Here is a 13,014-nt window from a genome sequence, read left to right as displayed (position 1 = left end):
AAAAAGACCCCAAATATTTTAATAAACTCTTCTTCTGAGAGTGGGGGGAAAGCATGTTTTTAAAAGCTCCAGCACATACGTTTACAAGGCTAAATCTAGACATGACAGGGGTAGCTACCGGTATATCTGTTTATTGCTGGGCTGAAGAAGAATCTGCTTTCCAGCCTTTATCTTTTTAAAAATTGGTAACATCCAGCCACAGCCCTCAATTTCAAGATCTGAGCAAGGCTGTCAAAGATAGGACATTTTGGAGGACATTGATTCATAGGGTCGCCATGAGTCGGAAGCGACTTGACGGCACTTAACACACACACAACATCCAGCCTGATGAAGAGTTCTGATGAGCTTGAAAACTTGCACAAGTCCGGAGCAGTGGCTTGAGGCCCCCGATTAAAATCGTTACTCAAAGTGGAGGACCTTGGGCCACTCAGCCTAACCTACTTCACAGGGTTGTTGTGAGGATGAAAGACAACACATTATATGATTAGATATATGGATGTGTGCGTATAATCTGAGTTCTTCATTGGTGGCAGGGTGAAGAAATAATGAAATAAAGCAGGTTTCAGCACAGGGTTTTAAAAGTTTCTCTTTCCTGGGACTGACTGATGCAAACGTATGACTCGTTTTTTTATTACATTGCTGCATTTAAGAGCTGCACGCGGCCCTGCAGATAACAGCACTAAAGCAAGAAGAGGAGCAGCGGTGACAGAGCCAGGGCCTTCGCCCACTGCTAACAGTCAAGCTGCAGTTGCAGCGAATTCCTTTAAATCAGCACTTGTTGGATGAGGACCCGGAAAAGCTAGAGCCAGTCAGGAGGAGGAGGAGGAGGCTGGCAACATCCTTCTATTGTCAAGGCAGTACAATAAGTGCTGCCAAGCAGGGAGCCTCTCGCCAGGGAAAATTAGAGACCAACCTTAGAGATCAACAAAATTCTCCAGCTTTCATGATTCAAAGCTCATCTTGTCAGATACAAACAAGAGCGAAAGTCAGAGGGGTGTCAGAAGGTTAGAGGAGCGTTACAAAGAAAGAACAGTTGGAGTCAGGATGCAGAGGTACAATATAAAACAGTTTGATTACAGCACAAAGATGATGATGAAAAAGAAGAAGAGTTGGTTTTTATACCCTGCTTTTCTCTACCTTTAAGGAGTCTCAAAGCAGCTTATAATCACATACCCTTCCCCTCCTTACAACAGACACCCTGTGAGGTAGGTGAGGCTGAGAGAGTTCTGAGAGAACTGTGACCAGCCCAAGGTCACCCAGCTGGCTTCATGTGGAGGAGTGGGAAACAAACCCAGTTCACCAGACATGGATCAGGAACAAAAATAGATTAAGTCATTTACCACCTCTAATGATGTCTCCTACAGATACATACTTAAGTAAGGGAGAGAGAAAACGTACAGATTTTATAAGATACCAGGACATGTTAAATGGACAAGAGGAAATAAAATCTTGGGATGAGATGAAGCGAAGCAAAAAAGTAGGTTTGATTATGAAATTACAACAAGACTGTTACCAACAGGCTAAACCAAAAAAGAATACAGAATTTGAAAATCTAGTCAGTAAAGAGACAGAACATATTTTGGGAAAAATCTACAAATTACTGCTTAAATCTGAAACAGAACAAGAGCAAGTTAAAGTATGCATGATTAAATGGATGGAAATTTTTAAGAAAGAGATAACAATGCAGCAATGGGAAAAACTGGACTGTCAATTAAATACAGTAATATGTCATTAACATAAAAAACATTATGCAAATTATAGATTTAAAGAGAAATAGCCCTCCAGTGGCCTGGGGAGGGAGGTCAGTGGAGGGCTGGGATAAAGAAAATAGCACTGATATGTGCAAGACCTGCAAAAATCACACCTTCCCATCCGCACATTGTGCATCAAGAACATGATGCACCAGATTTTGGCAGGTGCACAGAAAAATCCCATCACTTGATTCCATTAGACATTGTTCTCTGCTTCCGCCAACTGCTGTTGCAGCTACCCTGGGATCTGCTCTTGTTTAATTGAGTCTCTTCTTGTGCACATAATGAAAGATGGCACAGACAATGACAGACACATCGAAACTCAAGGTTTTTCCCACCCACCCCGTCAGTAACTGGCTCCATTTCAGTCTTTGCCCGGCTACAGCTGATGCTAGCTGGGGACCATATTCCATTGACTCGTCACTGTGCCAAGGAAAGGCAGCTGTTCAAGCAATAAACAGGAGAAGGGTTCTCTCTTGTAGCAAGATTGCAGCTGGGCAGGGAGGAGAGACCCTTCCCACAGGGTCCTTGCAGCTCCTTCTGAAGGTAACCATGGCATATATATGATGGCAGAGAACTTCCATAACAGAGATGGAATTTGAGCCTGGCTAACTGTAATACGCTCTGATAGCATCTTGTCGTTCACTGGGTCCCCTTTTTACTAAAGCAAATCCTTCAGCTCCTGAATGAACAGGGAGGAAAAAGCACTTATGAACCAGTGATATAAATGGTACCATTTCTTTATTGGATGCATTTGAGGCAAAACTCACTAGAGGGCGCTTCAAGATGATTCCCCCCCCCCCCAAAAAAATCAGGCGAAAAAACCTGGAAGACAGTAAATCTCTTTCCCTCCCTTGAAGTCAGAATAAATAAACAGGAGTATAGTTCCCCCCCCCTTTCTGGGACAACCCACTGAAAGCAACCCCTACAATCTGAAACCCCGGCTCACCCCCACTGACAAGAGGGTTGTGCATATGCATCCTCTTCAGCACAGAGTTCTGCGGTAACCGTTAGTTACAAAACATTTTTTGGCTGTTGCTAAGGAACATGAAGTGGGAAGAGGCCCTGATGTGGCTCTGAGGAAGTGAACACATATTAGGCGGAGAAGGCGGTTCCCACAGAATTGATGGCTACAGTCAAGAGATGCAAACTGTGGCTGCCCTCCAAAGCCCTGCAGAAATCAGTAGGACTTACTTCTAAGTAAACCTGCCAAGAAATAAGGCTGCAAGTCTCCATTCACTGGTGAGGAGACTTTTCCAGGCATGAGCAAGGGGTTTGGTGCAAAACAGAAAATCCCTGGTTCTTGATTGCTTAAAACTGTATTAAAGGTAAAGGTCCCCTGTGCAAGCACCGGGTCATTCCTGACCCATGGGGCGACGTCACATCCCGACGTTTTCTAGGCAGACTTTGTTTTGCGGGGTGGTTTGCCAGTGCCTTCCCCAGTCATCTTCCCTTTACCCCCAGCGAGCTGGGTACTCATTTGACCGACCTCGGAAGGATGGAAGGCTGAGTCAACCTTGAGCCGGCTACCTGAAACCAACTTCCGCTGGGATCGAACTCAGGTCGTGAGCAGAGCTTTGACTACAGTACTGCAGCTTTACCACTCTGCGCCACTGTATTGCAAACTGGAAATATGAAATATTTGTTTACAGCCCGGGGTATGACAATTGAAGGAACGTGATCTCACCAGGTATAGGATTCAGAGTCTGGAGAATACAAAATCCATTATTTATTTTTAGAAGGTTCTTTAGCCTTTAGGGAAAAACATCTTGAAAAGGTTCAGCCACCCTTGCAGAATCTCACAAGGCTGTGGCTCAGTGGTAGAGCTTCTGTATGGCATGCAGAAGGTCCCAGGTTCAATCCCTGGCATCTCCAGTTAAAAGGATCAGGTAGGAGGTGGTGAGAAAGACCTCTGCATGTGATCTTGGAGAACCACTGCTAATCTGAGTAGACAAAACTGATCTGGCATCTCCATTTGAAAGGATCAGGTAGTAGGTGGTGCGTGAAGACAGCCACCTGAAACCCTGGAGAGCCACTGCCAGTCTGAGTTGATGAGATTGACCTTGATGGACCAATGGTCTGGTTTTGTATAAGGCAGCTTCATGTGTTTTTGTATTCAGAAAGCTGAATAACAATGTCAGTGGTTGCAGAATATATTCCCTGTGCCACCACCCCCGCCACATCTACCATCCCCTGGTCTCTATGCATCTCCCGTCTTACCACCTGTCATAGACTATAGTGCTTGAACCAGGAACTTCACGGTCTGAGCCAAGACAGCAGGAGTGTGCAACTTCACCCCACCCCAATGACTGCATGTAGGATGAAACCTCTGGATTGTTTTGATGCAAGGGCTAGGCAAGCAACTTGTTTCCTGCATATGCCAAGCCAACAGAAAGGTACCTTCCTCTGATGCATTTCTGTGCCCTCAGCTCTCAACAACTGCTTTGAGGAGGACACCTGTAGCTTAGTGGCAGAACACCTGCTTTGCATGCAGAAGAAGCCAGATTCATTTCTTGGCATCTCCACTTAAAGGGTCTTGGGCATAGTTCATCTTGCAACAGGCACTACTGTGGCTGACATTTTGGGGAGTTGTTGCCAATCAGCAAATACATTATTGAGCTATTTAAACCAATGCTCTGATTTGGTATTAGGCATCTTCATACTTTAGGTGCTCTGGGCTGGAAAACCCACACTTGCAGCTTAGATTCAGGTATCACTGCCCATGACCCAGAGAAGTACCTTTGTAAGTAGGTGGACCCCTGTTCCCCCTAAGGGGTACCACAAAGGCACAGGGGCAAAAGGCTTGCATAAAAGCAAGACACTGCTCCCCACAAAATGGATGCCCCTCCGTTTTGGGATCCATCTTGTGTGTCAAGCCTGGGCAAGAAGGAAGTTGAGAGCTGAACTTTTCCCCTGGATTGAAGCATCCACAGATGAGGCCACATAGAGGATTAGATATATTGATGACGTATGCTGCTCTGCATATGAATTGCAGCCACCAGTGTGACTCGGCCGGCTACATCATTTACATTATAAAGATTCTATTTAGAAATCAATGAGTAATAGTTGTATCAAGACTATCATCCTAGAAAACTGCAGCAGATGAGTTGTTTTACTGGACTTAATCATGCCAGGAGTAGCTCCTGCATTGCAGATGAAAATATAACCACTTCTCTTCAGAGAGGGGGAGGGGGAGGGGGAGAGAGCTATATAGATAGATATATAGATATAGATATGTCAAATATGTGCACTGCCACGTTTCTGTTAAAGAGCTCTATACTGGGAGAGAGACTCTGATGAAGGAAAATGGAATTTCCTTTCCTCTGAAAACCCATTGATGCCAGCATCTGGTTGCTAGGATACAGCCAATGACAGTCATAAGAGAAAGGACCAAATACAGTAAACTGCAGGAGGAAGGCATATTGCAATGGAATGCATCTGATTATCCATTGCCCTCAAAGGTTGTCTTTTTCACCACCAGGAGTCTTTTGGTACCAAGCTAACATTAAGTGAAAGCAGGAAAACAAGGTGGCTGGATTCCAAGGGTTTGTCAACACAAGGTGGGGACAAAACGCACAATACAAGAAAATGCAAAAGACAGCAGTTTCGCAACAACTTACCTACTGAACTTTACACAAGCGTGAACAACCATTATCACTACAGATCTTCAATAACAAGCCCAAGTCAACTTGTCCGCAGACATCCATCAGAAACCTAGGCTGTTAATTTGATTGCTGATTCCAGTTTATTATACTGCAAAGCAAAACCCATCAAATAAACTCTGGTATAGAAGCCTTACTCTGAATAGCCCTGTTGGAGGGGCAAGGGGGTTGGAGGGGCAGCTTAGCAAGGGTGCAGCCTGCCATGGCCACTCCTTATTGCCACCACCTTTGGCCATTCCCACCCCAAAGCCAAAGCAGCTCATGCTCCATCCTTTTCTCATTCCTCAGGCATCTTTAAAGACAATCCAGCAAACCACAGTATGGCATGCTGTATTGTCTTTAAAGACCCCTGGAGGAAAGGGGGGAGTAGAATTAGGTGCCCTGGCTCCAGGAGAGTGACACAGACAGTGAGAGGTGGTGGTGACAGCAGCAGCAAAGGGTATGGCCACAGACAAATGCAGCGACAACAGCCACATTAGCAACACAAGGCCAAGACAGTATGTGGCAGAGGCTGCCTCTTCCCAAAATATGCTACCTGAGGCCACCACCTTGCCTCACTGTAGTGCTGGCCATGGAGAGTGGCTACCAAAGGCAGGGCTTTTAAAAATTTGTCTTGGCACCCCAACAAATTCTGTCCCCCACAGACATTTTCCTAGGTGATTGAACTTTATACACCAGGCAGGCAGAAAGGGTTTTATTTTGCCAGGGCTTTCACTGAGATGTTTAGTTTAGTGTTGTTTTCACTGGCGCTATCAATTTTGATGTCATTGTTGTAGTTCCCTCTGTTTTTATAGTTTCCCCACTGGTTTTATTGCGCTAGGTTTGATGTTATAATCTTTGAGGTCTGGTGTCATGCATTGTATCAGGTGTTCTATTTTGGCCCCTTTGCAATTTTGTTTTAATTTTTCGTTGCTTTACAGTTGTTAACTAATAAAATGCCTTATGCATTTTAATGTAAAGGGGAAAGATATAAAAATTTCAAATTAATAAATTGTGAAGTTAGGCAGTATGTACATTCTCAATTTAACTGTGAGAATAAGTTCTATCAGCTAAGTGATCTGGTGCTGGGATTGTTACCTTGCTCTTCCTGAGAGATAGAATCATAGAGTTGGAAGGGACCACCACAGCCATCAAGTCCAACCCCCTGCATAATGCAGGAAATTCACAACTACCTCCCCCCTCCACACCCCTAGTGACCAGAAGATGGCCAAGATGCCCTCCCTCTCATCATCTGCCTAAGGTCACAGAATCAGCATTGCTGACGGATGGCCATCTAATTGTTAAGCAATTTATAGATTGCATAGATATTTGGGTGATGCATAATTAGAAACCTGCTGTTTTTAAAGGCAGGGCACCCCAGGTTAGGAGCACTTATGAAAATGTTGGCACCCAAAAAGTTAATGAGTCCTCCTGGGACATTTGCAAATAGCAAGAGATCTTCCACATTTAGCTAAATGCACTTTGGCATGGCTTTAATCCAAAACTGCCATTAGAAACATACAAGCCCAACCCTCATGTGGTAGGGAGCAAATTCCACGGGAGTTCCAGTGTTATATCCACAGTACAAAGGCCGGGTTCTCATGGATATTCTGAGCTACAGGCTTCTCTGTACACCAAGCATGTTCACTGCTGCTCCTCCGATCTAGCAGGAAGCTGAAGGAAGAGTTTAGAGCAGTGGTTCCCAAGCCTTTGGGGCCACCGCCCCCTTGGTCCCACAAACTCAACCCCAGTGCCCCTACCCTATCCAACAACACAGTTGAAGGGGCCCACCTATAGCGCCCACCTGCTGCCCCCTTGCCTTAGTGCCCCGCTAGGTAATCCCACCGCCCCCCCAGGGGATGGTACTGCCCACTTTGGGAACCACTGGTTTAGAGGAACAGAGAACACATTTTTGGCATTGCCCATTTCTCAAGTGCTAGAAATTTGGCAACAGTATTTAAAATTCATGAATGTTGGAAGACAGAAATCTAGAAATTGAAAGCGTGGTGATCTGTTTATTGGGCAGGTTCTATGAGGGTGCAAGAAGCAAGCATAGCCTGTACATGTTCTCTAGAAGGACACCAATGCCTTGTTGTTGTTTTGAAAGGATTCCCATGCCTTTAGTAGCATCTAACAGGCAGAGATTTAACAATGTCCCCCCCCCCCATAGGAGATGAAATGATAAAGAAAAGCTTCCCCTGCTCATTATCTGTGGTGCCTGGTAACTGTCCGAGTCACGGAAGTACAGCCGAAAAGAAAATCTGGCAATGAAAGGATGCGTCCCTTTATCTTTCAGTCTCAACTTGCAGAACAAGTTTTGCTTTCACTATATCATTACTATATATAGTCTGTATGACAGATTATCATTTATTCAGTCTGCATCCTGTAGAGTGCTAAGCCTACGATAATGCATGCTGTAAAACAATAATTTGCAGGGTTGCAGTCCTGAACATACATCCTAGGAGGAAGAAAGTGCCAAGGAAATCAACAGGATTTATTTTCAATATCTGGGACTCATACTTGAATCTTGAACTGAATTAGAAAAGATAGAGATGGAAATTTCTATGGTACTTAAGCCCATATTACATACAACAGCAGCACATCCTTTACTCTGGGTCTGCCCCAATTGTGTGTTAAGTGGGGGATGGGGGGGAAAGATGTGATTTAAAGGGCAAAAGGCCACACAGTTGGGGGGGGGGATATAGTACCTCCCCCAACAGCTCTCTCTCTCTCAATCTTTCAGTGCACCCAGCTGGGCTCCAATAGTAGAAACAAGACTATCAGGGAGAAAAGTAACTGAGGGGAGGAACTATGGAGGGGTGGTGGTGGTGGAAAGCACCAGACAAAGGCAGGGATCATTACTCCCTAGGTTGCCAACCTCCAGGTACTAGCTGGAGATCTCCTGCTATTACAACTGCTCTCCAGCCAATAGAGATCAGTTCACCTGGAGAAAATGACTGCTTTGGCAACTGGACTCTATGGCATTGAAGTCCCTCCCCTCCCCAAACCCCGCCCTCCTCAGGCTCCCAAAAACATCCTGCCAATTGCAAAGAGGGACCTGGCAACCCTACTCCCCACTCATGTGCTTCTTTCTGTGCATTAAATTGCTAGAACCTGTTTTCAGCATGATTGGGGATGCCATTGTTAAGAGACGGAGGTCTGCAGCAGTTGCATACAGTGTGGCTTAGCTGAACACAGATGGTTTGCATCAGGCACAAACCAGTTGATAGGCCTTGCTACACTAAGGGCTGAACCAGACATGATGTTGGGAGTTCCAAGACTAGAACTGGATCTCTCACCTTTTTAAAAAATGCAGTTTCCAGGCATGGGACAGCACCATAAATTGCGGGGGGGATGGTGGTTAAGACTTCTTCCTTATGCAATTTTCCCCAATCCTGAAATGGCCCTAGACAGCCAATATTTGCCCCAATGGAACAAACATACAGGCACGCATAAGTTCGTGATGTGACTTTCCTAGCACAGGGTACAGATTTGGTAGTTATAGAATCATAGAGTTGCAAGGGACCAACAGGGTCATCTAGTCCAACCCCTGTACAATGCAGGAATTTCGCAACTACCTCCCCCACACACCCCAGTAACCCCTACTCCATGCCCAGAAGATGGCCAAGATGCCCTCCCTCTCATGAACTGCCTAAGGTAATATCTTATGACTAAGCAATAGCTCAGTTGACACCCTGAATGCAAATCAAGATTTCTGAGCATATGCAGTGTGCCATTTTTCACTGGCCAGAGCAAGCATGACCAATTCCCATACCATTAGTGACTGAGGTTAAAGTCTTCCAAGGACAGAGGGTGTAGACTGGACCTCTCTCACATTTAAAATTGAGCAACCCTCCGGCTCAATCCTCAAACAAGATAAGCCAACAAAAATGCCTAGGAAAGGGCAGCTCTTATCACAAGCTGAAGGAGAGTCTTGCTAAAGGGCAAAGAGGCTTGGGGGAATCGGTCACATGCCTTGGATTGCACAAAGAGACTGTGGACTTCTCTGGCATCTGATGAACTCTTTCTGTTCTATGTCCTTTCCAGGCTGCTCCACTTGCTGGAAAATGAATTAGTGACATTGTCCTATATTGAGTTGAATCCATCCATCCTGATCAGCAATGACTCCCCAGGGGACTCTAGCAGAGAAAAGCCTTTTCTAATACCGAACCTGCTACTTGAGATCCGTTCACTGAAGATGCCAGGGACTGAACCTGGGATCATCTACACACAATGCAGGTGATATGCCACAGACCTCAAGAGTTTTGCTGCCACCTCCAAAATGCTCACTGCTTATATCCCAGCTAGGAATAAAAGATCCCTAAAATCCAGATTGCCCTGACCTGGATGGTCCAGGCTAGCCCGATTTCTTCAGATCTTGGAAACTAAACAAGATCGGCCCTGGTTACTATTTGGATGGGAGACCACCAAGGAAGTCCAGGGTTGCTATACAGAGGCAGGCAATGGCAAACCACCTCTTTTCATCTCTTACCTTGAAAACCCAGTGAGGTCGCCAAAAGTCAGCTTTGATTTGACAGCGCTTTACACATGCTCACAAAATTCAGTTTGCACACAGCTGATAGAAAAAGATCAGGCAAGTGAAAACATCCAAGAGCCACAGTTCTAAGAGCAAAGCTCCTGAGGAGGCCACAGGCTTATACATCCTCTCCCCTCATCCCAGCATGTCTGAATTTCTGCTTCCATGGTCAAACTTGACATCAGCACCAACATCACCCATGGTCAAGCAAATCCTCTTAACCTGGTTTTGAAACAAAGGTTTGAAGTCAGTTGGGAAGCTTAGGTTAAAAGGGAACTCTGTTTACCTGTAAGGGCCATGCTAGCATAATCCTTAATTCATGATCAAAGCTGAGGAGAATTTGTGCCTGAGGAAAGAAGGAATGTAAGATCTAGCAGCCCCTTTTCCAATCTCTTAAGCCTGGTAGTTATTACCCTGGTTAAGAGACCGCCAGCATTACATCCCTGCTCTGTCTTCTACAATGGCCCATCCAGATGCCTTTGGGAAGGTCATAAATTGGGATGAAATATGACAGTCTTGGCCAATTGTCTGAACCAAGAATCTGGTAACTCATAGGTACACTGCTTGTGCACAAGGTTTCACCTAGCTGTCTGCTAGCATAGCCTAATGACAACACCCATAGATGGAAGAGTTTTCCTTAAACGCATCTTACCCTGTTTGTTTTGAAAGCATCTGTACCCATGGCTATCTTACCACCTTGAAAGCAAAACTGGTTTCTGATGACCAACTCCAAAGCCATACAGACACAGAAAGTCTTGGGGCAAACCGAAGACCAACAGATTTATTGTAGCTGAGGGATATATACTACAACAAATCCTTCAGCATCCGAAGGCGTTACAAGATCCGAAGGTGACATTGCAGCAAGAGTTTTCAAAGTCAACAGCCTACCTCATCGGTGACACACCACAGAGTGGGAAAGGGCAATAAACTAACAAGGGAGTCAGCTGACCGTAACAAGGCTACAGAGAGTGCCAAAAAGAGGGAGAAACCAGCCACAACCCGTCCTTAAACCTACAAGGGATAGGTCTGCACCCCATTCCAGTTCTGCAACTCCTTTTTCCCCCAAAAAAGCCTTTGAAAGGAGGAACTTCTTCGGCTTCCTTTCCTCGCACGCTGCAACCTTAAGGGGAGCCTGAAAGGGGATCCCGCAGGGTGAAGAGGCGCTCGCCTGCTCCGGGAGGAGAGCTCGGCTCTCCGGCGCCCCCACGGCCTCTCCCCCAAAGCCGACCCTACTGGGCGGGGGTCCCCAGAGCGTCCCCGTCGCCCGGCACTCACCCGGCCCCTTCGGGCGTGGCTGGCAGCGGAGACGGCGGCGGGGGCTTGGTGCGGCTTTGGGATCCCCCCATGGCCCCGGAGGGGCTGGGCCGGGCCGGGCGGCGGGTGCAGGCGGCTCCGGGATGGAGGGACGCGCCCAGCTCCGGGAGAGGCGGGGCGGACGGGCCAGGAGTGCAGGTGCGGCAGGGCGGAGCTGAGCCACCAGCGGGGCGGGGGGGATGGGCACCGGGACCGGAGAGGGGACTTTGGCCACTTGTGCATGGGAGGCTTTGCCTCTCTCTAGATGCACATTTTCCCCACCCGGATTCTCAAGAGGCCATTTTTGCACGGGCCAATTTTGCATGTTGCAATTTGTGCATGGTCAATTTTGAAGCTCGATCAAAGCGCTTTTTAAAAATGTCTATTCGCGGCCCCGAAGCAAAAGGAGAAATTTCACACACACCCCACTCGCCTGCTCCTTCGTTGGTTTGCCTATTAGCACGCGCATAGCTAACGCGCTGCTGTTGTTTTGCACGGTTCCCTCTGGTTATTCTTCGCAGCCGCGGCGGTCGCGTTAAGTGGGCTCTTTTGTAATGCGAAGCGGGTCTGCGCCGGCTTCGCAGTCATTTTCGGAATGACGGTCAGCGTGCAAATATATATATATATATATATATATATATATATGCAGGGCGCTTCAGCCTGGAACGCGCTGCTAATTACCAGGCAAAAATGGCCAAAAATAAGCCCCCATATAGGGGTTTGAAAATTCGGATGGGAAAAATGTGCAGCTAGAGGGGCAAATCCGAGGCAAAACCTCCCATGCATAAGTGGCCATTGGCGATCAGGGCTGCCAACTTTTTTGCTAGCAAAATATTGTCGAAGGCTTTCACGGTCAGAGTTCGTTGGTTCTTGTGGGTTATCCGGGCGGTGTGACCGTGGTCTTGGTATTTTCTTTCCTGGCGTTTCGCCAGCAGCTGTGGCCGGCATCTTCAGAGGAGTCACACTGAAGGACAGTGTCTCTCAGTGTCAAGTGTATAGGAAGAGTAATATATAGTCAGAAAGGGGGGGGGTTGAGCTGAATCACTGTCCCGCAAAAAATATCAAAGGTAATGTGCTATTCATTGTCCTGTAAGTATCAAGATAATGTGCTAATGAGGGTGTGGTATGTTAATATGGAACTATTTTTTGCTAGCCCTGCTTCCTGTGGAGGATTGGCCAGGGGGGTCAGCTTGCCCGATGGCAAGGGGGCCCCTGATGAAGTGGGGGCCCTTAGACATTGGAGAGTATGTTTTGAAATGTTAATGACCTTTTAGTAGCTTGAAAATACAATAGATTCATTTACAATTATTTAGTTAAAAAAAATTAAAATTCAATTATAACATTGGTTCTTGTAGGTTATCCGGGCTGTGTAACCGTGGTCTTGGAATTTTCTTTCCTGACGTTTCGCCAGCAACTGTGGCAGGCATCTTCAGAGTAGTAACACTGAAGGACAGTGTCTCTCAGTGTCAAGGGTGTAGGAAGAGTAATATATAGTCAGAAAGGGGTTGGGTTTGAGCTGAGTATTGTCCTGCAAAAGTATTGTCCTGTAAGTATCAAGATAATGTGCTAATGAGGGTATGGTATGTTAATATGGAACCATTGTATCCTGAAGTGATCTGTTAATGTGTGTAATCCAAAGCTAATCTGTATGGCTATTGTTGAATGTTGTCTTTGTCTGGAGGTTTTTCAGGGCAGGAAGCCAAGCCTTATTCATTCTTAAACTCTCCTCTTTTCTGTTAAAGTTGTGCTGATGTTTATGAATTTCAATGGCTTCTCTGTGCAATCTGACAAA

The sequence above is a fragment of the Euleptes europaea genome, chromosome 14, assembly GCF_029931775.1.
Source record: "Euleptes europaea isolate rEulEur1 chromosome 14, rEulEur1.hap1, whole genome shotgun sequence".
NCBI lineage: Eukaryota > Metazoa > Chordata > Lepidosauria > Squamata > Sphaerodactylidae > Euleptes > Euleptes europaea.
This window is presented reverse-complemented; position numbering follows the sequence as displayed.